General features: G+C 41.6%; 1 pseudogene; it reads left to right on the top strand.

Moving 5' to 3' along the window:
• Window positions 1-24,938, top strand: part of LOC139383599 (lipid droplet-associated hydrolase-like) — a 37,153-nt pseudogene extending 12,215 nt beyond the window's left edge.
• The last annotated feature ends 2,765 nt before the right edge of the window (window positions 24,939-27,703 follow it).

The following is a 27,703-nucleotide window of genomic DNA, read 5'->3' as shown; positions in this document are numbered from 1 at the left end:
AATGTGTGATTGTTACTTATTAGCTTGTTAGCTTGATGGGGGCATGTGGTTAGATGCTTTCACAATGCAATAATTGTGGGTTCAACTCCAAGACTTTAGAGCTCCTAAATACAAAAACATCTAGATTCCATATCTTGCAATGGGTTTAATTCATCTTGAGGACAGATGTAGGATCTTAATTTGGCCTGTATTGTGGCAGGAAAATAATCCTGCAGAAACAGGATTTGAATGCTTAGTTCATAATGTTGCTTGATCGGTGGTTAGGCAATTATCTGGTCAAAATTAGGCTGCATGAAAAGTGGAATACAGTTTATCTAACCTTCTGTTAGTGTGGGTTTTCAGTGAATTTGTAAATCCCGAAGCTCATCTGCATTTCCTGCAGCACAGGAAAATTCTCAGCAACAAAGGATCAGCAAATTTAAGATCCTACATCTGTACTAAGTGATACATTTATAGTATGCGGTCTGCGTGTTGCCAGATATTTATTTGTGTTTTATGTACCCAATTGGATGTATTATGGAGATAATGGATTAAAAGGAATAACAGAAGCAGTGAGTACACTCCTTTACTGCATTTTTAACAGTGGCATATGAACTATCCAACCAACAAACCAATGCCATTTTAACCAGCATGTGGTCATGTAAAATCGCCCAGGTGAGTTTTATGAACTTAAAAATGTCCACTATTAACCAAAGTGTTAGATGGCTTTAACTTATTGTTCCAAATGCTTTAGCCTAAATGTGGCATGAGCGATGATTGGCAATGTATTGTTATAACACTCCACGGCCTAATGGAAAGAAAGCTTTATGTTCCTCCATAGATTGGACCTGCAGCTCTCTCTCAGCACCCTGTCACTGAGGCAGTTATATATGGAAAGGGCTTCATCTCATTTCAAAACAGAGAGCATTACCAATCCCATGGCCTGAAATTACAGATGTAGGCAAAAGTTACTTCTACATTTCAGCTGGCCAGGACGCCAGGCTATGCCTACATCATTGTAAGCATGCCAATAAAACCTTGTGTCCCTGTGTTGCAGTCATAAACTTACTGCAACATAGTGTACACCCCGATTCTCATCCACACTTATACACGTGACTTGCACAATACAAAACACCTACTGTATGAATATATACAGATTACTCTCAAATAATGTCACTCGTCACACGCTACTGATACACACTCAGAATGCCACACTTCAGCTTCTCTCCTATTGGACGGACAGACAGACCACACAGAGTAGCCTTTATTCTTAAACATCTGCTATTCAGCTTTTTGCCCTTTTATCTCACCCTGACAGAAATAAACCCCAACCAGGATAAACTCACTTTTTTACCTGTAGGAAGATATTACTCAACCGTACTATAAGCTAAATACAGTTCCTAGCTAGCAGCGGAGTTGACAGTGGGGGCTGATGAGATTGATGGCAAAGGTCAGGGAATGACAGGACGACCATAACGTGGCCACTGCTTTGTCGTCATACGCGATGTTCTTCAAGAGTACAGTGGAAAATGTATTGACATAATAAGAAACTGGTACAGTTGACTGTGAAAATAGGTAACCCCGGTGTGATTGGCTTTTACATGACCTTTATGCAGACGCTTCACCAGACGTTGGGCTGGTGCTACCCTGTGTGGGCAGTGACCCATGCTGGACACTGTGCCTCCTGATACTATGGACGTGATTGATGGTATATACCGTAATTGCTGGACTATTAAGTGCACCTGAATATAAACCGCACCCACTGAATTATTAAAAATATGTATTTTGTACATAAATAAGCCGCACATGTCTATAAGCCGCAGGTGCCTAACGGTACATTGAAACAAATTAACTTTACACAGCCTTTGACGAAACACGGCTTGTAACAAAAATTAAACAGTAGCCTACCAAGAAAGTCATTGGTCACTATCTTCCTCCTCCTGTGCACTGAAACCACTGAAGTCATCTCCTTCGGTGTCGGAGTTGAATAGCCTCAGAATTGCTTCATCCGATGTTGGATCGCTGCCCTCTTCAACACGCAGCAGTCCAGCCTTTCAAAACCCGTTGATGATAGTGGATTTTTTTGACAATGCTCCACGCTGTCAGCAGCTCTATTTCCTTTTCCAACAGCCAGATCGATCGCCTTCAACTTGAAAGCTGCATCATATGCATTTCTCAGTTTCTTTGCCATGATGAGGGTGACAAAATTACTACCGTAATCAGAATGATGGGAAGTTTGAGCGCGCTCGATTTACGTCACATTATGTGACGGTGCTCAGTTTTTTGGCGTCATGAATCTTGTGAAAGCGGGAAAAATCCATAAATTAGCCGCGTCATTGTATAAACCGCAAGGTTCAAAGCGTGGGAAAAAAGTAGCGGCTTATAGTCCGGAAATTACGGTAACTAATTCATATCTCTTATTGAAAGTGGTTTGTGCAGCAGGACATTCTATGAGGCTTTATTGCATATCAGCAGCACATCTCCTGACCACTGATGACTGACTAGCTAGCTTTGAAATGTGTACCTCCTTGTAAGCTCACTCGCCAATACTAAAGACAATGCTAAGGATGGCGCAGGAGAAGAGGAATGTTAGGTGAGCTGGACGAGTTAGCTTGAGCCAAGAGGCCTCTCCCTCTCCAGCCCGCACCAGCATATGAGCCCTGTAATATTCATTCATAAAGCAGTGAGAACATTTTATTGTGCCTGATACGTGGGAAAGACATTACCAAAGCCTCACCTGTAATAAGTTAAATACCAACCAGATGGAAGCAACAGCTTTTCTGAGGGCCATGAGATGGATGGGACGGTCTAGTTTGGATCTGTCCATCTTGAAAATGACAAAAGACATATCCATCTTGAGGATTTTAAAGAACCACTAGTAACACTTTACTTTGCACCCAGTGTCATAACATGTTATGACATGGTCATTACCATGTCATAATGTATCTTAACAGCTGACATAACGTGTCATAACCTGTCATAATATGGTCATAACACTTGTCATGACGCATATATTTACACCTGTTGTGACATAGATTGTGTTTTATGGCTGGTTATGACACCTACATAAGAGTGTCAAAACCCATATTTATTTACATTTGTTTTTCCCTGCCAAGAAGTTTCCTTTCATTTGAAAGTTTGTTTCTTAAATCCTTTGTTGCAGTAATGAGTTTTATGACACTGTCATGAAGCATTATGACCATCACTTTACTTGAACTAAGAAAATTCAGTTTTGACACTGTCAAGAAGCATTATGACCATCATAGGCATATCTGGCTTATATGATTATCACGTACATGCCCTTATGTACGTCATCAGTCAAAAAGAGGGTGACTTGTCCTGCTCCTGAAATCTGCTTCTGCATTCATCCCAGTCATCAGCAACAGAGCATTGGGGTAGGTGCATGTCTAATATCAATGTTTGCGCAATTACAATCATAATTGAATATGGTAATTTAAAAAATATATTTCCATCCTGAACATACTGTTGACACTTAGGCTATAGTGTAATGGAATGTTTTGCCCTGTGTGGTAGGTTTTGGGGGTTTTGACACTCTTATGTAGGTGTCGTAACCAGCCATAAAATAACACAATATATGTCATGACAGTGTTATGACTGTATTATAACAGGTTATGTCAGCTGATATAACATATTATGATATGGTTATGACAGTGTCATGTCATTATGACGTGTCAGTAAGTGTAACCTTCTGTCAGAGTTTCCCCCTGTAGGTACCGTATGCCTCACATGGGATGTGCGATAACTAGCATGAGTTCTGAAGAAAACTTGAATGAAGCCTTGGTTTCCAGGCATCTCTTCACAAAGCTCAAACGCCTGGAGACAACGTGACTTTGTCAGGTCAATCAGATAAACTATTTTGACCATATAGATGTCAGATTATGGTCATGAACCTAACCCTATCACAATTTTATGGGGGGGGGAATTATCAAATGATGTACCAGAGGTAGATGGTCTTGATTATATAGACATTCATGTAACAAAGTGAAGCATTGAACAGTTCCTGTTTTATCCTGAACACGTGGCCATACTTGTCAACTCTCAACTCATAAGTGATTAATGGGACACAAGGCAAATTCTAGAGATATTCAGTAGATACAGTTAACACATTTTCAGACACCCCTGCCAATTTGTAGCATGTCATTTGATCATCAGAGGGAATAAATCAAAACCACTCTGTTCAGACTGGTATTCCAAGGGTGTTTTAAGGGTGCTAGGGGTGGGGGTGTCACCCCTATTTTAAGGGGATAGGGCTGTCACCCCTATCTCAAGATCGACAGAGAACTCATCTTTTGTCCCAAAGCCTGATCTGATCTTAACTACGGTCCTGATTTAAGATGAAAGGTTCAAATTGTTCAGCCGCAAGCCCTATGTTTATCTCAATAGTCATGCATCATGCCTTTTCATTTGAGATGCCCTTATCCAGGGAAATCTGCCTACTGTTAATACTATTTGCCGATCTGGAAAGCCATAGCCAATCAATAAATAATATGATAATACTCATAGGAAAGGTTTTCATCTTTAGCTCACAATCTGTGGATAATATATGATTAGAAAGATTAAAACATTTTGTAAAACATCACAGTACAATTGAAAAATATATGGCACAAAACAAACAAGGGTGGTCTATGGTGATAGGTGGGATGGACTGAGTGTGGCTGAGGGTTGGGATTAAAGAGTTTGTTTGGTAATGTATTGTTGTTATATATAAAAGTACCATGTATGTAAAAGGTATAGGTAAAATGTATGTATATGTAGTAAAAAAGCTGTACCAAAAAAAACGTAAGTCATTTGTCCTTTTTTTGTTGTTTTTTAATACTCTTTGCCAGGCTAGACCTGCACGCTCATGTGGTCATGCATTATGGCTAGTATTACTTACGAGGTGTGTGGATGACACTTTCCACATCCACTCGACTCTTACCCTCATCCAACACAGAAACACAAACACGTCTGACATATCGGCTACCTTTCCACCCCTCTTCTGCGGTTTCAATCCAAGCCTTTGGTGACGGACCACCCTGGTCAACCCTTGAATGCCATTGATTTACACCTTGTCAGAGCATTACATTTGCTGAGGGTCAGGGTGGCATCGTAGAGCAGCAGCCTCTGAAACCTCTGGGACGTCCAGGGAAAGGCCTGGCCGATACAGAGAAACAGTATTGATTGGGCCTCCTCTAAAAATATCTGTTAATGCAAGCACAGGGAACATTCTCCCTCTGCCAACATCAATAAGCCATCCCTGGGTCATGGGATCCTCCAGGAGCCCCAGATCTCATTAATTTTGTCAGAATGAGTTTGCAATGCTACTTTTCACCAGCAGCTTTCCTTCTTTTGATATGACTAAGTTGTACACTGTTAGTGTCCAGAGTACTAAACTATTCATTTCCCTCTATATTTCTGGGTCGAACAGCTAAGGTCTAATATCAGGGTTATGGATTTTAACGAGATGTTTTTATGGTGCGTCTGATTCCAATTACGCTCCCTCCACTATCGTTGGTCACGTCTACAGATTTGCGTGATTTGTGCATAGGAGACAAATGGCACGAAGCAGTAGAAATTTCAATAATGACATAATGAATGTCAGGAATTCAACTTTTTTGTTTACTACCACTTTGTGACATTTTGGTCTGATGCCCAGCTTCTCAATCTGATCAAATAACTTCAAGACAACGTTCACTTTATCTTGTTACTTGATCCCTCGTTTTTATATGCAAGGTCGACAACTGTTGGCTACCACTGTGGTACAGATGTTGAACCAGCTTCACAAACACTTTTTGAGGAGGAAGTTTGTGAGCTGAGAGGAAGTATGCACAGTGAAATACAGGACGGAGGCTGTTGCTAATCTCCTTCTCATCTCTTTCTCTCAAAACTACACTGAGATGTGTTCATACCGTGTCCACACCATTGCCGTTGTTGGCATTTGTCACATTATTCAGAGGTCCTGAAGTTTTGCAAATGTAACCACACCCAAATATTGAGGAGAGAGTTTAAAAAAAGAACCTCCACCTCCCATGTTGCAATCAGTAACACCACAAGTGAGGGTCTTTTGACACATAGGAAATCAGTTACCTTTCCCATGGAGGAAAAATGCACCACACATTTATTGCACATTTGTGCAAAGGCTTTAATCGCTTAAAGGGCCGCCCCAGCCTCCTGCCTCTCTCTTGCCAAGAGGATCATTAGGTTGTGTGGGGGAATTTATTTTTTCCATATGTTATTCTTTACTGACCCATTAATCACAATTTGTACTCATTTAGTTTTTTTTCCATTATATTTAAACATATCCTCAACCCCCACAACCTTCCCCACCCTATCCCTATGCTGTCTGAACAGAACGTCTTCGCCAAATTCCGCTCTGAAAGAATAAAACGTCAATCCCTCATCAAATATGTAAAATGGGGATTAATTTGTTAATTCTTAAATTAATTGGAATTTGTATTTTTCCTCCCGCTAAATCTCGATCACCATAGATAGACACATTCTACACTTCCTTCAGCTCTTTCTTGCCCTCTCATCATCTCGCCATCTCCTCGCTCATACCCTCTCTTTAATCGTAAAAGGTTATTGTATTTGACTGCGCGGCGCAAGTAGGGAAATGTTAACCTCTTTCTTCAAAACTTTTGTTCTGGGGCTAGATTTACAGGATTATTTCAATAAAGTAGAGCTAAATAGCTTTGCAAAAAGATTACAGAAATGAGATCAAGATGTTTTTGGAATACTTCCCAACTTCGATTTCCCTTTGGATGGTCTTGTTTTAATTTTGTTTTCAAAGGATCCTGATAACTGCTAATTTGAGGATATCAGCAAAATGAAACGGTGAATATTATCGTAACATGTCCCTACATATGTTGGGGTGATCCATGTGCTGGTGCTGACGAATGTACATGTGTACAGAGACATTGATGAACAATGCTGCTCTCATGTCCTTGATCAGGGTGATGGTGAAATAGATGTCATACTGATGTAATACTGAATACTAATGATGAACCTTGATCTTTGCAGACTGAATGGAAGGATGAAGCACAAGCTGGTCTTCCTCAGTGAGCACATTCCCAGGGACACTTGCCTGGTCCTAATGGGCCACTCCGTCGGCTGCTACATCATCCTGGAGATGTTGACGTTGGTGCAGGTGAGACCCCACTTTGGATTAAATACCATGGTAGAAGTGAAATTGTGAAATTGTAGTGTAACGTCTATCATATCGAGATTTGTCAGGCTTTAAAGCGGCAATCAGCAGTTGAAACAACAACAAATCGAACTACCCACCACCTTTTCCCTAAAACGACCCAGTCGGGGGAGAAGGGCCTTGGTGTAACGGCAGATCTCCTCTGAAGAGGAGTAAGGATCGGACCAAGATGCAGCGTGGTAAGTGTTCATGATGATTACTTTAATAAACAAACTGAACACTATAAAATACAAAACAATAAATGTGAACATGAACGAAACCGAAACAGTACCGTGTGGCGACAAACACTCACACGGAAACAAACACCCACAAACCAACAGTGAAACCCAGGCTACCTAAGTATGATTCTCAATCAGAGACAACTAACGACAACTGCCATACTAGGCCGAAACAGAAACCAAACATAGAAAAACAAACATAGACTGCCCACCCCAACTCACGCCCTGGCCATACTAAATAAAGACAAAACAAAGGAAATAAAGGTCAGATCGTGGCACTTGGTCACTCTGACAGAGCTCTAGAGTTCCTATGTGGAGATGGGAGAACCTTCCAGAAGGACAACCATCTCTGCAGCTCTCGACCAATCAGGCCAGATGGAAGCCATTCCTCAGTAAAAGACACATGACAGCCTGCTTGGAGTTTACCAAAAGGAACCTAAAGGACTCTCAGACCATGATAAACAAGATTCTCTGGTCTGATGAAACCAAGGTTGAACTCTTTGGCCTGAATGCCAAGCGTCACATCTGGAGGAAACCTGGCACCATCACTACGGTGCAGCATGGTGGTGGCAGCATCATGCTGTGGGAAGGTTTTTCAGCGGCAGAGACTGGGAGACTAGTCAGGGTTGAGGGAAAGATGAACTGAGGAAAGTACAGAGAGATCCTTGGTGACAACCTGCTCCAGAGCACTCAGGACCTCAGACTGGGGCGAAAGTTCACCTTTCAACAGGACAACGACCCTAAGCACACAGCCAAGACAATGCAGGAGTTGCTTCGGGACAAGTCTCTGAATGTCCTTGAGTGGCCCAGCCAGAGCACGGACTTGAACCCGACCGAACATCTCTGGAGAGACCTGAAAATAGCTGTGCAGCGACGCTCCCCATCCAACCTGACAGAGCTTGAGCGGATCGGCAGAGGAAAATGGGAGAAACTCCCCAAATACAGGTGTGCCAAGCTTGTAGCGTCATACCCAAGAAGACTCGAGGCTGTAATCGCTGCCAAAGGTGTCTGAACAAAGTACTGAGTAAATGGTCTAAATACTTATGTACATGTGATATTTCAGTTTTTTTATTATTTTTGAAGTACAATTGCCAAGAAAAATCCTAAAACCTGTTTTTGCTTTGTTATTATGGGGTATTGTGTGTAGATTAATGAGGGGGAAAACTATGTCTGGTGTATATGGGCTCTCTGAGCATTGATGTCCATCTAGTTGCCTCTGTTCTATGGCACCCTACTGTCCCGTGAGGGGATAGGCTGGTCCCAGGGTGGTAGCTTGGCATGTTACAAAGTGCAGTGAGAACACTGCCTCAGCATGGGAGAGGTGCATGTTCGAGAAGGCATGTGAAAACATCCTAAACTGAGATTGGACCCTTGTAACCCTCCCATTTTGGACGCCACATTAAAGGTTAACGGATTGAATAACAAGAGAACTTGTCGTTTTTTTCTGGGAGGCATTTCCTCTCTCACTCAGACAAGCTTTTCATCATTTTTATTTTCTAGCTCTTATTTTATAATATGGCCTTTTCACTGTTTTTTTGTGTTGTTTCTCTTGTTGGCAGTTCCTCCTCTCTGTGGGGTTCCTTCCTCTGTTCTATGTGTAGAGATCAAAATATAGAAGCATCGGCAACCGCTCTGTGTAATCTTAATTGCTATCTTTAACATTTTCCTCACAGAAGAGAGCTTAATGATATGTAGGCCTACAGTAGATATGTAATAGTCAAGGCATGATCACTTATTTGCTGTCAAAGTGCTTAGTCTGAACACATTCAATACATAAAAAGCTAATTCTATCAGATTAATTTATTGGATCTCATGTTACCCAAATAGGCTAACATTTATGTATCAACTTTGAGCTGCATTAATCTCCCTTTCCATCTCTCCTTGAGCTGGTACAGATGTAGGATATTAATTTGAGCCAGTTTGCTACAGCAGGAAAATAATCCTGCAGCAACAGGAAATGTTCATTATTATGTTGATTATAATTAATGGACATTTTTGTTGGGTTTGATATATTTTTCATTCGGTCAAATCAAGTCTGGATATTACAAACTTTATAAGCCTTTTTAAAACTCAAATACTTTACAAGTTTGCATTTCTCAGAAATATAAGAGTGAGGGGTGGCGCAGTGGTTAAGGGCCTGTACTGCAGCGCCAGCTGTGCCACCAGAGACTCTGGGTTCGCGCCCAGGCTCTGTCGTAACTGGCCTTGACCGGGAGGTCCATGGGCCGACGCACAATTGGCCTAGCGTCGTCCGGGTTAGGGAGTGCTTGGCCGGTAGGGATATCCTTGTCTCATCACACACCAGCGACTCCTGTGGCGGGCTGGGCGCAGTGCGTGCCAACCAAGGTTGCCAGGTGCACGGTGTGGCTGGCTTCCGGGTTGGATGCGCGCTGTGTTAAGAAGCAGTGTGGCTTGGTTGGGTTGTGTATCGTAGGACGCATGACCTTCAACCTTCGTCTCTCCCAAGCCTGTACTGGAGTTGTAGCGATGAGACAAGATAGTAGCTACTAAACAATTGGATACCATGAAATTGGGGAGAAAAAGGGGTGAAATAAAAATATTAAAAACATATTATAAAAAAAAGAAAGAAAAAGAAATAAAAGAGTGATCAAATTAAGGTTTTACATCTGTATCTCCTCAGCCCATTCTGTGGTCCAGCCGGCTCTGCCATATTATTTTCTGCAAAAAAAGAATGAGCAGAAAAATACTTCCTTTCCCACTGAAGATTGCAGGCTGCCAAGAAGCAAACACAAGCGATTATGTCCTGTAACGTATGATGTGTGATAATCAGAAACTCCTGTTCCTTTGTGCCTCAGGTATTTGTGTTGGAATAATGGCTTGCCTTATGGGTTGGGGCACCGGCACGGCCTAGGTAAGCGGTGGCAGAGTTTTTAGTGTACTTACTACTTACCAACGGAAAAGGAGGCTGAGTTGAGCTTGTAGTAGGGACCAGTCTAGGGTAAGTTTGTGTACTTCCAGAGCACAGCATCTGGCACGCTGCTTGTCCCTGAAAAGGACATTGGGTGTAAGGGCTGATAAGACTGTCTAGGTTATGCCCTGGGTTCTCTCCAGGTTCACTAGGCTATAGGCCTTGTGTTTTTAACGTCATGTTCATAGAGGCTTTGTTTGGCATCTGACACAATATGAAGTATAAAACTGTTTGTGTGCTAATATAATGCGTCATATACACACTTAGTGTTCAAAACATTAGAAACACTTTCCTAATATTGAGTTGCACCCCTCATTTTGTCCTTAGACTCAATTCGTCGGGGCATTGACACTACAGGGTGTCGTAAGCGTTCCACAGGGCTGCTGGCCCATGTTGACTCCAATGCTTCCTACAGTTGTGTCAAGTTGACTGTACAATTGAAGTTGGAAGTTTACATACACCTTATCCAACTACATTTAAACTCAGTTTTTCACAATTCCTGACATTTAATCCTAGTAAAAATTCCCTGTTTTAGGTCAGTTAGGCTCACCACTTCATTTTAAGAAAGTGAAATGTTAGAATAATTGTAGAGTGATTTATTTCAGTTTTTTTCTTTCATCACATTCCCAGTGGGTCCGAAGTTTACATACACTCAATTAGTATTTGGTAGCATTGCCTTTAAATTTTTTAACTTGGGTAAAAAGTTTTGGGTAGCCTTCCACAAGCTTCCCACAATAAGTTGGATGAATTTTGGCCATTCTTCCTGACAGAGCTTGTGTAACTGAATCAGGTTTGTAGGCCTCCTTGCTCACACACACTTTTTCAGTTCTGCCCACAAATGTTCTATAGGATTGAGGTCAGGGCTTTGTGATGGTCACTCCAATACCTTGACTTTGTTATCCTTAAGCCATTTTGCCACAACTTTGGAAGTATGCTTGGGGTCATTCCAAATGGGCCTTCCAAATGGACAACCAAGCTTTAACTTCCTGACTGATGTCTTGAGATGTTGTTTCAATATATATACACATATTTTCCTACCTCATGATGCCGTCTATTTTGTGAAGTGCACCTGACCTTCATGCAGCAAAGCACCCCCACAACATGATGCTGCTACCCCCGTGCTTCATGGATGGGATGGTGTTCTTCGGCTTACAAGCCTCCCCCTTTTTCCTCCAAACATAACGATGGTCATTATGGCCAAACAGTTCTATTTTTGTTTCATCAAAGCAGAGGACATTTCTCCAAAAAGTACAATCTTTGTCCCCATGTGCAGTTGCAAACCGTAGCCTGGCTTTTTTATGGCGGTTTTGGAGCAGTGGCTTCTTCCTTGCAGAGTGGCCTTTCAGGTTATGTTGATATAGGACTCGTTTTACTGTGGCTATAGATACTTTTGTACCTGTTTCCTCCAGCATCATCACAAGGTCCTTTGCTGTTGTTCTGGGATTGATTTGCTCTTTTCGCACCAAAGTACGTTCATCTCTAGGAGCCCGAATGCGTCTCCTTCCTGAGCGGTATGACGGCTGTGTGGTCCCATGGTGTTTATACTTGTGTAGTATTGTTTGTACAGATGAACGTGGTAACTTCAGGCATTTGGAAATTGCTCCCAAGGATTAACCAGACTTGTAGAGGTCTACAATTTTTTTTCTCTGTCTTCGCTGATTTCTTTTGATTTTCCCATGATGTCAAGCAAAGAGGCACTGAGTTTGAAGGTAGGCCTTGAAATACATCCACATGTACACCTCCGATTGACATAATTTATCAGAAGGTGTTTAAAGGCACAGTCAGCTTAGTGTATGTAAACTTCTGACCCACCAGAATTGTGATACAGTGAATTACAAGTGAAATAATCTGTCTGTAAACAATTGTTGTAAAAATTCCTTGTGTCATGCACAAAGTTGATTTCCTAACCGACTTGCCAAAACTATAGTTTGTTAAAATACATTTGTGGAGTGGTTGAAAAAACGAGTTTTAATGACTCCAACCTAAGTGTATGTAAACTTCTGACTATATCTGTATGTCCTTTGGGTGATGGACCATTTCTTGATGCACATGGGAAACCCAGCGTGTGAAAAACCTTGATACACACAAACTCGTGTGCCTGTTACCTACTACCATACCACATTCAAAGGCACTTCAATCTTTTGTCTTGCCCATTCACCCTCTGGATGGCACACATACACAATCCATGTCTCAAGGCTTAACAATATTATTTAACCTGTCTTCTCCCCTTCATCTACACGTATTTGAAGTGGATTTAACAAGATTGAAGTGGATTCAATGAGGATCATGACTTTCACCTGGTTAGTCTGTCATTGAAAGTGTAGGTGTTCCTAATGTTGTGTACACTCTGTGTACATGCCCCAGGTAAATAATGTTCCTACATTTATTTACATCATATTTAAGTTGGACAAAAGTCACTTTAATTTAAAAATAAATGTTTTTCTGACATAATTACTAAATGTTTAGTAAATACAGAGTAGAGTACATAATTATTAGTTATTTCACCCCTTGCAAAGTAATATAATCTGAAATCATGTAAAACCAAATTGACACATGAGCACAACTCGCAAACATATGTTCAGTAGAGGATTAACAGTATAATAAACACACGACTTTACTGCACCACCAATTGGTTTGTGTAATGAATTTCGAATTTAGTCTCTGTTTCTGAAATGACAAGGAAGAACGAAACCCCATCTAGCCTGTAACTCTCTCACCCTCTCAGCCCAGATCTCATCCATCACAATGGTATAAACACATTAGTCTCAGTGTGTATTCAACAGGAGCCTAAGCTTCAGATAACACTAAGCCTTTCATATTCATTTGCAGTTCAACATGGCAGATATTGAATATATCTAGCCAACTAATAAACCAAGGTTTACAGATGGTAGCTTTCACCTGTATTCACCTGGTCAGGTTGTCATGGAAACACTCAGTCTGATCTTCCTGGCAGCACCATCCGGTTCTCCTTACAGGCACAGAGAACTGAGTCACAAACAAAGCACTTTAGAAGCCAACTCACTTAACCCTATCTCTTTCCAATCTCTGTGCCTGTCATTTAGACACATGCACCATCTCACATTGACTCGACAACAGATGGCTTTCCGTATTGCTTATACAGTAAGTATGTAAGTAAGGAGTCTCTGGTGATTCTCGAGTCAGAGGAGCCTTCTTAATCTAAATCATTTTCAGCTTTGGGGCTGGCAGGTCTAACTGGAATTCCATTGATGTGAAAGACAGGTTAGACCCTGTTGGCTCGAGAAAGCCATCAGATCATGTTGTATACATACAATATGACTCTAAAGAAACCAGCTGTCTCAAAATGTGTTTAGCATGGCAGCTCTCTCTTCCTACCACCTTTGACCACAAGGGTTGTTGTAGTCATAACATTGACTTTAAATGGCAGAAATGGAGAGGGTTTTATCCTGACACTGGGCACAGCACAGCAGGTTACAATGAGCCAAACCTGTGTTGTTTGAAGTGGCAAACCTCACACTGTTTCCACAGTGGCACGTTGGTTCAATAGAGTGGCCTTCGCTGGCTCTTTCTGGCTGCCCCTCACTGGAGTAAAAGCAGTAATTCACGTTAGAATGATGCCACCTGTCAGAAGACAATGATCTCTACTGTACTTTGACATCGGTCTCCCCCGAGACCGTTGTCCAAGGCCAAGACTAAGAGCACAGCTGCCAAGAGACGGCATCTTTGAATGGCAGGAAAGGCCAGATTCAAACCGGCCTGTTAAGTATTTATGCATTTGTTTACTGCCTGCCTCCATGTCGAAGGTTTATGCTACTGTGCAAGTACTACTGGGGTTTTGGTTGCCCAAGCTTCAGAAGCAGACAGTGGGGTGCAGTAGCAGGGAATAGCTGGAACACTGCTGGAGTGCAGGCATGAAGAGCTAAAAGCCTGAGGGGTCAGGGGAAATATGCCACAGGAATGTAGCCTTGCAACCCACTGCAACAGGGGGTGCTAGAAGCTGTGAAAACAGTGGACACAAGTAGTTCATGGGCCATATCAGTGGACAAGAGTGTATATTTTAGTCTACATTTATGTGGGTTATTACCTGCAATAGATCAATACTGTGTGTTCTGTGTGCATGGGGTTAAACTTCCTCTTCACTGCGACGGATTTCTGTCATATGGATTCTGGAGAAGTCGTTTTTGAGATCAGTGTAGATCCACAATAATACTTTCCTGTGGGTTGGGGCTGGTTTGGAGATTACATAGCCTAATACAGAAGCATGTCTGTACTACGAAATACATTCCCAAAGAGATTTATTCTCAAATATTTTATTTTCTCTGTTAAGCTGTGTGCAATGAACTGACATGCATGATTGTTGCTGACACTTTGATGTTCAGATGAAAGGAATTAAATAAATCTATCATGTGCACAACTGCTGCTCAACTTAAAAAGCTATGTGTAGCCTGCTGTAGCTGCTGGCAAAGTAATTCAAAGCCTATACTTGATCAATCAGATGAGGATACAACTTTCCATTGCTACCAGTTTTGCTATGTAATGTTGTCATTCAAACAATCAGACAACCCCATAGTAGAGTAGTTTACCTATTTACCTAGTCGACTTGTTGTTGTGTGTTCTATGCAAGATAAATATGCCTCTCAAGCCGCATTAATGTTGCAAGAGTCATAGGGAGCGAAACATGTATTCTGACAAGCAGTTATTGCACAACAATTCATAATTCAATCCCTGGAAAGCACTTTTGAATGCATTTTAGTCCTTTGTAAAAAGAGGGTGGTCCCAGTTTTCCATTGCTATCACTTTTTTCTTTACTCCTTCAATTCTTTACTCCTTCAATTGCGCGAGTGGCATCATTTACAAATGCAGTTACAACCGGAGTTTCAACCATGGTTTAGAAGCAGCTGCGCAACAGCAGTAATGGTTTGTTCGTGAACGAACGACCCTTTTTGAACAAGACCTTTTTGGTGAAAGAGCCTTTTTATTTGCCTCCCTGATTTGCATACTGTTACTATTCATTTTTGAGCTCCGGACATCGATTAGTCGCAGATGAGTTATAAAAACATTTTCTGAAGATGGTAATTCCTTAGTGCAGGAACAATATAGGGGGGAGAGAGCCTCATTCTAGTCCACGCAATTTTTTTCCAGTGCGTTAAATTTTGTCTTACATTTTTTTTGCAGGCCATCTAATAATTTGGTTAGGTACAAATTATATTTGGACTCACATTTCATGACCTGACATAATAGCTTATGGGAGAGAAATTACTATCCAATTCTCTAGCAACAGCTCTGGTGGACATTCCTGCAGTCAGCATGCCAATTGCACGCTGACTCAAAACTTGAGACATCTGTGGCATTTTGTTATGTGACAACTGCACATTTTAGAGAAGCCTTTTTTGTGTGTGTTCCCAGCACAAGGTGCAACTGTGTAATTAATGGTCATGCTGTTTAAAAGGCTTATTGATATGCCACACCTGGATGGATTATCTTGGCAAAGGATAAATGTTCACTAACAGGAATGTAAACAAATTTGTGCACAACATTTTAGCAAAATAAACTTTTTGTGCTTATGGAATATTTCTGGGATCTTTTATTTCAACACTTTTCAACATGTTGTGTTTATATTTTTGTTCAGTATATTAAAAAAAGCACGAGCTGGCGCACACCCAATACATTTACTGTGAACTTGTATATAGAGTGCCACTCTCTTTATTTATATTTATAGTGTTTAGTGTGTAAATATTTTTTTTTCCCAGGAGAACAAAGCAAGGGGACTGGAATTGGCCAAGCTCGCAGTTTAATACATGTACAGAATGATCCTCTTTCCCTAAAAGTATTATAGTCGTGACTTTTTTACATGAAAAGGAAGGTTAATTTGGCCCCAGACAATCGATCTGAGGTCGACTTAAGTTTCAGTCATGGGATTTATTTTTGCTTTAACCCCTGTTTGTGCTTACACTATGTACATTCTAAATTCTATTTAGACTGAACTGTGTTTTTAATAGGCTACATTGTTATTTGTGATTTAGCACTGTTTGGAAGAACATTGGATATGATATGCCAAAACGGTGATTTCACTGGTGCCCCCCCACTGACTTTATGTTCCTCTCCAGGGGTCCATTATCAGGCCAGGCAGACAAAAGCAGATTGGCAGAGAAATAAAGATGGACACAGTGGAAAAGCACTTTTCATCTAAATAAACAGACAAGTGCGAGGGAAGATATGTTTATCGGGGGGGGGGGGGGGGGGGGGGGTGTATTGGATCTCTGGACCTAATTTTATATGTCTGTAGAGGAAGAAGATGTATGACATCTAGCTTATAGGCTATGTGTTGTCAAGCAGGGTAACTGACACAACAACCTTCCGTTTCGTCTTCTGTATCCTCCGGAACTTGTAAATTGGAACTTGTTCTAATCAGAAGGAATCTGCTGCCCCCCTCTTTAATAATACCTTTCCTGATTACATTAATCAGAATACTAAAGTAATGCATTTCCAAAAAACTGGCAAAATTCCCAAATTCTGGTGTAGTGAGGCTCCAGTTACGAGGAAGTTGATATTCCGGTCCACACAAAATGCCACGTCCTTTTCTCTTCAGTGCTGGGCCCTAACCTGAGGCAATGATCACGCTGGTCTGCTGGTCCACATTCACTCTCTTTTAGCACCCTGCTTTGAACGACGGCATGAAAGAGGGAAAGAAAGGAAATCCAGCGTGTAATCAACGTTTCTAACTGTAGAGTAGAGTTTCCTGTTAAAGAGACTTTTAATATTTTACAGCCCCTAAATGTGTCTATAATGGTGTTAATAGCCACATTGTTTATTAACAGCCTTTTAGTGCAAGGGAGGCATTAAGCCAATAGTGAGGAGAAGGGGATGGGGGGTATACAGTACATAACCTGCATCCGACCCGCACCCGGCACTATAATATTGGGACCGCAGCGCAACCCGCTGTAAGGAGAGACTGCTATGGCAACCCAACCATGTCTGCATAGAATTCAACCACGACCAATTCGCTAACCACTAATATCATAAATATTATAACAGCCAGAAGCCTATACCTTCCCATGAATGTGCCTACTCTAGTTCGTGCCACTCTCAAATGGCAGTAAAATTACTTGATTTGAAAAAGGTTGAGAATCCCTGTGATAGCCTAAGCAATTGTGATAAATCTCATGTGGTGATTAATAGTAATTCACAAGTATAATGCATCGTTGAATTTCCCTTAGAAACTATGGTGTGATGACAAATGTTGGCAAGGCGTCAACACAAGCCGCCTGGAAAGACGTCTGGTTTGGGATGCCCTATGGCTGGGGGGCAGTATTGAGAAGCTTGGATGAATAAGGTGCCCAGAGTAAACTGCCTGCTACTCAGGCCCAGAAGCTAAGATAAGCATATTATTATTAGTAGTAGATTTGGATAGAAAACACTCAAGTTTCTAAAACTGTTGGAATGATGTCTGTGAGTATAACAGAACTCATATGGCAGGCAAAAACCTGAGAAAAAATCCAACCAGGAAGTGGGAAATCTGAGGTTTGTAGTTTTCAAGTCTTTGCCTATCCAAGATACAGTGTAAATTTGGTCCGATTGCACTTCCTAAGGCTTCCACTAGATGTCAACAGTCTTTAGAACCTTGTTTCAGGCTTCTACTGTGAAGGGGGAGCGAATGAGAGCTGTTTCAATCAGGTGTCTGGCAGAAAGCCATGAGCTCAGTCTCGCGTGCGGCCGTGAGAGCGACCTGCATTCCATTGCATTTCTAAAGACAAAGGAATGGTGTGCTTTTTCCGTAAAGCTTTTTTGAAATCTGACACAGCGGTTGCATTAAGGAGAAGTATATCTATAAACCCATGCATAACACTTGTATCTTTTATCAATGTTTATGATGAGTATTTCTGCAAATTGATGTGGCTCTCTGCAAAATCACCGGATGTTTTGGAAGCAAAACATTACTGAACATAACGCGCCAATGTAAACTGAGATTTTTGGATATAAATATGAACTTTATCAAACAAAACATACATGTATTGTGTAACATGAAGTCCTATGAGTGTCATCTGATGAATATCATCAAAGGTTAGTGATTCATTTTATCTCTTTCTGCTTTTTGTGACTCCTCTCTTTGGCTGGAAAAATGGCTGTGTTTTTCTGTGACTTGGCGCTGACCTAACATAATCGCATGGTATGCTTTCGTCGTAAAGTCTTTTTGAAATCGGACACTGTGGTGGGATTAACAACACGTTTATGGTGTATAAGACTTGTATGTTTGAGGAATTTAATTCTGAGATTTCTGTTGTTTGAATTTGGCGCCCTGCACTTTCACTGGCTGTTGTCATATCCCGTTAGGGAGGGGAGAAACCTTGGGTTTGTAGTAGATTGTATAACAGTTGGCAGGATGGGATAAGCAATGTATGAGTAGGAGAAGACTTGTGAACTATATTGTTATTGTCTGAGAGGAGGAGGGACATTTATGACGAAATTAGATGTATATAAACCAATGTACAGGAAATGATAAGCAGAGCTCTCGTAAATAAACGTTGCTGACTATTGTAGACTGGCCTCTGTCTGTTTCATTTCAACAAGAACCTTACAAATTCTTGGTAACAGACCGAGTAGTTTAATTGAAGTTCAGTTTATGAACATTGAGAACATAATTCTCTTAACACCGGTCTGCTCGCTTTTGCCAGTTATTGTCAGGTATGTGGATGATCAGGGCTTTATTCAGGAACGTTTCTTGAGCTACTTTGATATTAGTTTTTTTTATTTAACCTTTCTTTAACTAGGCAAGTCAGTTAAGAATAAATTCTTATTTACAATGACGGCCTACCCCGGGTCAAACCCTCCGCTAACTCGGACGATGCTGGGCCAATTGTGCACCGCCCTATCAAACTCCCGATCACGGCCGGTTGTGATACAGCCTGGGATCGAACCTGGTCTGTAGTAACTCCTCTAGCACTGAGATGCAGTGTCTTAGACAGCTGCTCCACTCAGGAGCAAGTGGGTGAGATGCGCAGTGCATTTGACTTTGTGAATTCTGAGATGTCTGATTTTAACTTCATTGAGAAACCCAAACCTATGATGTCACTGCTGTAATGGAATGTATCTGCTATTTGTATTTACAACTATGTCCTCTTCTGGTTCCTGATTTAAGAGGTGATCTCAACTACTAGTGTCAACTCTCTCCTGACATGAACTAAAGCTGCGTCTCATGTGCTCTCTCATCCACTAGCAAATTGAATGTTTCCTCTCCAAGCACTGAGTAGACCTGTCAAGTCAAACACATACACAAACACATTACACATACATGATTTTACTCCTTGCTTGGACTAACTAATTCTTGTGTCTTTTGTCTAAATGTTGTTTTATTGTTTTTTTGTCTTTCCAGTCAAATCCTGTCCTGCCTTCAGTAGAAGAGTTGAGCTGTTCTCCAACAACATCCATCCAAGATGTGCCTGTCCTGCACTGAAGCATATGAACACCTCGACCCCTGTCCTACACTTAAGTCAAGCCTCTGAACACCTTAACTCATGCCTCCTACCCTCATTCAATCACTGCTGTGATCCCTTCCCAACACTTTGTAAGTAGCCCTCTCATTCCCATTCCCCATAATGTTGTACTATTAGTGTATTTATTAAATGCTTTAGGTTGAAATAATTAGTATTTGACGATTTGTGAAAGCACGCGTTGTCGTCTCAGTGCGGTCCTCTCTGTGGGTCTCTATACCGTGGGTCTCCCATCCTCCAATCAAGTCACCAGCCTCCACTGACTTACTTAACCCAATAATTTGGCAATTGCATTGACTGCATTAGCGAGCAGTTTATACAAGCGGGGGACTAAAATGTCCCTTTAGCCTCATGTTTGACCCCTGCTCTAGAGGTCCTCGATACAACGGAGAATATTAATGGCTTGTTGACTGCTTGGGTGGGCTCTGGCAAATTTTCTATCTGGATCGTTTTCATCTGCCTGATGGGAATATTACATTTACAAATGAATAAATAAATACATTTTGAGACATTTTCATATGCCTTTGTTGTTCATCTAGATGATGATGGTGTTTCTATAAAGCAATAAAAACCTCTCATTACCTTTCTCTGTCTTCAGGATTATAGATTAAATGGTGAATTTCACCATAAGTGTGCTGTCACCAATCTACCTGTCATCCCCACATGAGTTCAGCTGGTCCAGCTTTCCATAACTGTACTTTCCACCTGATGTCACTTCCCAGCCGAGACAGCTGACGCACGTAGACATGACACCATATGCCATGGAGACTGGAGAGTGAGCCCTAGGAAGGCTCCATCCTTCCCTATCTCCAGCCCCCTCTTTCCTAGTCAGAAAACCGACAGAGCAGGCGTATAGCAGGGAGTGTGGGCATACAGTATGAATGGATCCTGAGGAGTCCCCAGGCTATTGCTGTCTTATGAGGTGCAAGAGAGGTACGTGAGGAGAGCTTTAGTGCAGCTCTTAACCCACACTGTCACTTAACAACCGCGGCAGGGCTGCACAAGGCTCTCCACACGCTCCATGGCCAGGTGGCTTGCACACCAACATTTTACGACCGGGGGAACACCTGCTTTCTAACAGTGCGCTGGGTCTGGCCTGGCACTGTGTGGCATGTCAGCCCATTGGACCTCGTTAAAGAGGGTGTTAGGGCGGGCTGGACGCCACTGACCAAGTTCCATGCTGTTCCCAGAACCTTCTGTGAACCTCCCTTCTCTCTTTCCTACTCCTTTCATTTCTCACCTCCAGAACAATAAAAAAGGAAGGTAATATATCTATAAAACGACTAAGGCTGGAAGGTTTAGTCGTTGACAAATTGTTCCTGTTTCGGAAAACCATTTGGTTTCCTTAGTTCCAGGGTAAAGCTGGTCATCTGAGCTTGTGTGTTCTTTACCAAATGTTTCACTGTGTCAGGAGTTTGACTTCAGGAGTTGACTTCAGTAAACACGTGTGTGTGCATGCGTGCGTGTTTTCTTTCACAGAACAGACTGAACATTCAGTCACAAGTGAAGTGTACGTGTCATGTTGGTTCCATCTCTGGTGCAGAACATATAAAACATTAACCTTCCTGCTCTGTCACATTTAGCGCTCAGGTGTTTAGAAATCAGCCCCTTTCACTGTGACATCTTAAGTCCACTCCGTCCGTCCATCCTCTCTGTCCCCACAGCAAAGCAGAGCGAGATGCTGCAGGTTCAAGGACTGTCCTGACCTGTCCGCAGGGGCCGGTCGTGTGTGTGTCCTACGCAAACAATTCCTAAGAAAAGTTTAAAACAACACATTTCACTGCACCTTATCCGATGTATTTGACAATAGATGGGTTAGCTGACAACGTCACGAAAATTATGTACACGCTTCAATGGGGCAGGTGTGTGTGTGTGTTGTGTTGTGTTGTGTTGTGATGTGATTCTGGATGGCCAGAGAGCACCTGTGTCCCTTTCTAAGAAGCTGCCATCGTATGCGGCTCATTTCAGCTAGTTCTATCTTGTTCTTAATGTCTTGTTTGGAGGTGTTTTGAATGAGTCACGTTAGCTAACCAACAACTGTAACAATGTATTTGAGAGACAACAAGTGCTCATTGTGGAAATGTATTTGTTTTCAATAGACATTGGAGACAAAATATTTTTATTTATTTCACCTTTTATATAGATAACAATCTAAGCCAACCCTGTTTTGCGTCATAGTTGAGCACGTATCGGTTTGGTTACTAAACAACCAGCCCGTCTTTAAAAAGAAATCTATAAATAAAAACTTGTGTAGGTGTGTTAGAGATAGATGAAGAGTAAAATGTGTGTCTGTGCATGCGTGTGGTTGTCTAGGTGTGTTTTTGTGTTTGTTTGCGTGTGTTATTAGTGGTTATGTCAGTTAGTATTTTTTCAGTGTTTAAAGACCAGCCTCTTCCTTCCGCATTCTTTAGAACATTCCTCTGTTCCTCTGGAAGAGGAGCTGCTTCCCATCAAAACGACCTCTTTACACATCAAAGCTCACCTGTGTCCCTCTGTGCACCTCTTTCTCTGTCTCTCTTTCACACCCACACATACTTCATTTTCTGTCACACTCAGACTCACACTACCACATATTGGTATCTTTCAACAGCTTCATTAATCTATAGCTACAAGGCTACATTGGTAGGTAATACGTTTTAATCAGTCAACTGTAACTACATGTGATTTTTATTTAATCGTTCTTTAACTAGGCAAGTCAGTTAAGAACAAATTCTTCTTTACAATGAAGTCCTACCCCAACCTGGACGACGCTGGGCCAATTGTGCGCCGCCCTATGGGACTCCCAATTACGGCCTGTTGTGATACAGCTTGGAATTGAACCAGGGTCTGTAATGACGCCTCTAGCACTGATACAGCTTGGAATTGAACCAGGGTCTGTAATGACGCCTCTAGCACTGCGATGCAGTGCCTTAGAACGCTGCGTCACTCGGGAGCCCCTAAAGTAATTATTTATCATGGTAGGGCCATAAACAATAACTACTAATGCTGAGTTTCAAATCTCACCTTTCTGGTTAATATAGTTATAAATTGCTGAGGTGTAGTCACTTTTGAGGACACAATACAAATATGATAAAAAATATGAAGATGTTTATGATTCATTTCCTATTCAACAAAGTGGTATGAATAAGGCTTGAAATGACTTATATGCTTTCTAAATATAGTATAATAAAACAACTATACCATTTTACTTTCCTTATAATTGTAAAATACATATTTGGATGTTTGGTGTTTGGAAAAAAAGTGCATATTTTCAGAAGGTCTCTCTTGATCAAAACATCTGACCCCACTGCTGTAAACGTCAGACAGAGCTCTAGCTTGGCTCCGTGAACTCGTTAGGAACTTGCCTTTCGTCTCATATTAATCTTGTGACAAACTAAAAGTTTAAAATCTTTGAATTATTTTAGATTACTTTGATAAAGTTCGTTATAAATCTATTTTTGAACATGCTAGAGTGAAGTAACCAATCTCGCCTGCTGGGCTATGATGTAAGGATTGCGGGCACATGTCAGTTGCAGTGACTCGGGGTTCATCCAGGAGTTGATGGTCCGTCAGAAGAGCGAATGAAATAGGAGGGACATCTAAGCTTCAAGTGGTGTTAGATTTCACATCCTACTTCACACAGGCAAAAGAGACATACTACTGTGTCCATGAGAACCAAGGCTACCGCTCAATGCAAGCTATTTTGATCTACGGTGTCCATTGATTGATTTATAAGTGAAAATCACAGTCGGAAGCGGTACCAGAACCACGCATGTCCCTTAAACAGGGGACTTTACATTAAAGTATTGCCGAAGCAGGCCATGAAAATGGAAGATTAATGTTAATTGTTTTTCAATGATAGGGAGGGCCTCTAATGAATGCCACAGGTTTCACAGCAGTAGATCACTGTTAAAGCACGCTATTATGTTATCTCTGAAGTACAACATGTGGTTGCTTCCCCCGTCCCCCTCCCCATGTCAAAACAGCAGCCTTTCTTCCTACTGCCCTGTTGTCAAGGGGATACCTAAGTATTTTAGTGAGTTTGTTTCACTCACGTTGGAGGACGGCATTTCTCTCTTCCTCTCTCTAACGCTCTCACTCTCTCTTGGCCCCTTTTACCCCTAAATCTAGACATATCCCTCCTCCACCTCTCCCCCATCCATTCCCTATGTCCCCGATGTACTCCTTGAAAAGGTGTTAAACCTCTGGGTCCCCATAAGGATCTCTGGAGCTAGTTAATCAATCCCTGCTTTGAACTGGTAAGAAAAATACAATTCCAACAACCACAAAGGATGCATAGTAAGTCCACATCCAATCTATGGGCCTTGCTCTTTCTGGGTCATAGACTGGCTGTTAGGTAGAGGTTTATCACTCTTCCAGTCTGCTGCTGGCCAAACGGGCAGGTGTTTCCTGTTTCCTAATACTGGTGTTCTGACACATGTATTTTCTCTCTTTCTCTCTTGTTCTCTCTCTTCTTTTATTTGTTCTCCATCTCATGTAATCACATGCATTGCCCATGTCACGCCCTCTCTTTTCCTGGACATCTCATTGCTTTTACCACTTTCACACGCGTGCTCTCACCAACAGTATATTTCTGTCTCTCTCTCCAACTGTTTTGTCTTTAATGCCTTTGCTCCGCCACTCAAGCAACTCCTTCTTCACATAGTGCCCCCTGGCAGCACTAATGTAGCATAACATAAGAGCTGCACACAACTTTTAACTCTACCTTGAATGTTGGAATAATAGATACAGTACCTGCACATTGTCAACAGGTTTGGGAAAAGATCTAAAACCAAATTCATTGTATTTATTAGAACATGATGCCCTAAAAGTCCAATAGTGCATCTTTAAACGGAAGTCATTAAAAATCTGAAGACAGATAATGGTCCATAAATGTCATGGAACATCTATGCTTCTAGATGTATTGTAAGACACACAGACTAAATGAATGCATAGGATAATGTCCCAAGAAGGAGGTTTAAGTTTGGTATGACTAACATCCTTTCTTCTACATGTTCTTGTGGAGGTGGTGAAATCCGTGATGCTGTTCCCCACCATTGAGCGCATGGCAGTGACCCCTCGGGGCAGGCTGTTGACCCCGGTGCTGTGCCACCTGCGCCTATGTAACTTACCTGTCCGTCTTCCTCCTCTCTGCTGCCTAAAGTATTCTCTTCTATCCAGTAATCACTTCCCCAATAAAACTGCATCGGAATCTCATATTGTGTTGCGGCACTGAATCAGTTGATAGACGTCATAATTTATCCAGTCTTTTGAAAGAAGAAATTTAAATATCTCTGTTTTGGCAAAGGAAGCCCTACATTACTGTAGCATCAGGAAATACAATGTTTGTAATTAGGTTTACATAAAGCAAAGCTAGTCCCAGCCGGGTGTGGCTACCAAGAGGAGGATGGCATATTTTACTGTCAGAGATTAGATATTATTTATTACAACTTCTAGAATATATCCCCTCTTAATTTTCCAGATGATGGCTGGGGATTTGGGTATGAGTGGAAGTAATTAAGACAGCTTCTAGGAGAAGGAGAAGAGCCGGCCATCCCTCCTTCCTGCATAGAGCGGAGGAAAGCAAAGCCTGGCTCACTCGCTCTTTCTGTCGGATTTGAAGTGTGCTATGTTTTCCTCCTCAGTCTGTCCTGGGAGGGGAGAGATTGATGTTGTGGCGGCCTGAGGGCCTGTGCCAAAAAAAGCTCTCTCTAGCCAAGTAGCCATGCTGTGTCTCAGCCTCAGAAGCTTCTTCCTTCTTTCTCCCTCACTTTTCTGTGAGGTCAGAAAGCATCTTATTTTTCTTGTCACTGCTGAGCATGTTTTTAATCATTAGCACTTCCCTTTAATTAGCTTTTGGAATTTCTTTATTCCCTCATGGTCCTTTTTTTTGCGTTTTCCTGCTCAATTAATTATACTCTGACTAGTTAAAGAAGACGTTAAACATCGTCAATTCTTAATAGTTGTATACCTTTTTTCTAAAATAAAAAAGTTACTTGATTTCTAAAGGCAAGTTGGAATAGAGTTGTTCCTTATTGGTTTTGCACTATTGAACATTGGCCCCTTTCTAAAGATGGAATGCTGTAGTGTTTCTCTGTCATGTGTGACATATATAATAAATGGCCAGTTGACAGGCCTAATTAACAAAACATGTTGCGATTAGATGGAACTTCCTGCGTACATTTCAGCGTTTATTTTTCCTGAAATCCCTTGCAAGGAAAGGGAAAACGTTGATGTGTTGGTGCTGAAGGAGGGTTCTGGGTGCTCAGTAGCAGGCAGTCACAGACCGCCACCATTCTTATACGGCTTTGAAGGGATAGGAATAGCCTCAGCTCCATTACTGCTCTAGACAATTGAGTCGACCATAGAGTATATCCTAATGCTAGTTATTATACAATAAGAAATATATTGAATGTTATTCACATTTTCATTGAAATATTAATTTTATTTATAACAGTAGATTTCCTGTTTTGATGTAGGTTTTTGATGACAGCTTTGCACACTCTCAGCATTCTCTCAACCAGCTTCACCTGGAATGCTTTTCCAACAGTCTTGGAGTTCCCACATATGCTGAGCACTTGTTAGAAGATTAGAAGATTTTTCTTTGGCGAGTCGGACGCAAAGGATTTACTCCAGACAGCCGACAAGGCCCTCGTCCCTGTCATTCTCAGGAGAAAGAGACAGAGATATTGGGGAGGTAGGTCTGGGTGCCTTGTAAGGATCCGACATCGAGTAGGTAATCTGCCTTTTCCATTGGATAATAAAATAGACTAACTACGAGCATGAATATCCTACTGTACCAACGGGACATTAAAAACTGTAATATCTTATGTTTCACCGAGTCGTGGCTGATCGGCGACATGAATAACATACAGCTGGCACGTTTTATGCTTTTTCATCAGGATAGAACAGCCGCATCTGGTAAGACAAGGTCTATGTATATTTGTAAACAACAGCTGGTGCACAAAGTCTCAAGGTTTTGCTTGCCTGAGGTAGAGTATCTAAAGAGAAAGTGTTAGACCACACTATTTACCAAGAGAGTTTTCATCTATATTCTTCGTAGCTGTCAAACCGATGCTGGCCGTACTCAATGAGCTGTATACGCCATAAGCAAACAAGAAAACGTTCATCCCGAGGCCGCGCTCCTAGTTCCGGGGATTTTAAAGCAGGGAAACTTAGAGTGCCTTGCAAAAGTATTCGGCCCCCTTGAACTTTGCGACCTTTTGCCACATTTCAGGCTTCAAACATAAAGATATACAACTGTATTTGTTTGTGAAGAATCAACAACAAGTGGGACACAATCATGAAGTGGAACGACATTTATTGGATATTTCAAACTTTTTTAACAAATCAAAAACTGAAAAATTGGGCGTGCAAAATTATTCAGCCCCCTTAAGTTAATACTTTGTAGCGCCACCTTTTGCTGCGATTACAGCTGTAAGTCGCTTGGGGTATGTCTCTATCAGTTTTGCACATCGAGAGACTGACATTTTTTCCCATTCCTCCTTGCAAAACAGCTCGAGCTCAGTGAGGTTGGATGGAGAGCATTTGTGAACAGCGGTTTTCAGTTCTTTCCACAGATTCTCGATTGGATTCAGGTCTGGACTTTGACTTGGCCATTCTAACACCTGGATATGTTTATTTTTGAACCATTCCATTGTAGATTTTGCTTTATGTTTTGGATCATTGTCTTGTTGGAAGACAAATCTCCGTCCCAGTCTCAGGTCTTTTGCAGACTCCATCAGGTTTTCTTCCAGAATGGTCCTGTATTTGGCTCCATCCATCTTCCCATCAATTTTAACCATCTTCCCTGTCCCTGCTGAAGAAAAGCAGGCCCAAACCATGATGCTGCCACCACCATGTTTGACAGTGGGGATGGTGTGTTCAGCTGTGTTGCTTTTACGCCAAACATAACGTTTTGCATTGT

The sequence above is a fragment of the Oncorhynchus clarkii genome, chromosome 25 (assembly GCF_045791955.1).
Source record: "Oncorhynchus clarkii lewisi isolate Uvic-CL-2024 chromosome 25, UVic_Ocla_1.0, whole genome shotgun sequence".
Taxonomy (NCBI): domain Eukaryota; kingdom Metazoa; phylum Chordata; class Actinopteri; order Salmoniformes; family Salmonidae; genus Oncorhynchus; species Oncorhynchus clarkii.
This window is presented reverse-complemented; position numbering and strand designations above follow the sequence as displayed.